The following is a 1,306-nucleotide window of genomic DNA, read 5'->3' as shown; positions in this document are numbered from 1 at the left end:
GATATATTTAAAAAACAGAATTTAAGCCCGGCCAGTGTTGCTCAGTGGTTGAGCTTCGACCTATCAACCAGGAGGTCACAGTTCGATTCCCCATCTGGGCACATGCCTAAGTTGCAGTTCCGTCCAGTCGGGGGCAGCCAATCAATGATTCTTTCTCATCATTTATGTTTCTATCTCTCCCTCTCCCTTCCTCTCTGAAATCAACACACACACACACACACACACACACACACACACACAATTGAAGCCACCAGACAGACACCTTTCTGACCTGTATATGGATAACCTTTGACTCCAGGCTATCAGTTTGCAGTTTTTGTGTAGACTTTGTAGCAATGTGAGATTATAGAGAAGTGTACATTCATTTGATTCTGTGTGGAGGGCAAAAGTTTCCTTCTTTGAAGGCTCAGGAAACGAGGATGTTTGGGGTGGGGCTTCTAGACTAGTGTTTATGTCAAAAGAGTGAGAATTAAAGCTGGCCATCCATCACACTTTGAACAAAAAGGGGTTGGCATGTGGCCGCGTTTTGTCCACAACAGCCTTTAGACAACTGAGTCTGGGTTTAACTCTCTTTGACTGACCAGGCTCTCTGCCTACATTTTAGTAGCAGAGGAACTCCTGCTGGTCTTACTGTTTTCCTTTTTGATTTCTAAGTGCTTACCCTTGTTAAATAATTTGAGAGCAAATTTCTTGAGAGTGGAGTTAGTTTCAAATCTTCATTGAGAACCTGTGATCTGAAAAAGGGTTCTGTTAGGAGCAGAAATAAAGTTTAGGGGATTGGTTATATAAGAAATATTAATCACACTCTGTTAACTGCAGCTGCCCAGTCTAATTAGCATATTACGCTTTTATTATTATAGATTCCTCCTAACAGTCTTTGAGAGAAGGTGTATTACTGTTGTTCTCATTTACTGAAAGGAGAAGCTGAGGCTTAGAGAAGTGAAGTAATTTGTAAGGTCACACAGTTAGTAAACAATAGTACCAGATGTGAAACTAGGCATCGTTTCTTTTGGAACCCTGGCCTAACTGCAACAGCTCAGACTGGGCACCAGCTAGTAGGGTTCTGAAGACCCATGTATGTGAACAGGTGTTAACATAAGAAGCATCCAAACCTGTAAAGAATTTGTGAGTTTATTTGAGCCAAACGGTTAACAATTGTCAGGAAGCAGAATCTCAACGTATTGGGATAATGCTCTGGAGAATGGTGGGTTTTCCCCTTGTTTTATACATCAAAGGAGATATAACTGGGTTACATGAAATCCATTGGTGATAGATTAGGGGAGGCGGGAGGAAGCCAAGGGGAGAG

Source organism: Myotis davidii, unplaced genomic scaffold (genome assembly GCF_000327345.1).
Source record: "Myotis davidii unplaced genomic scaffold, ASM32734v1 scaffold966, whole genome shotgun sequence".
Lineage (NCBI taxonomy): Eukaryota > Metazoa > Chordata > Mammalia > Chiroptera > Vespertilionidae > Myotis > Myotis davidii.
The sequence above is the reverse complement of the archived record's forward strand: the minus strand, read 5'-3'. Positions refer to the sequence as shown.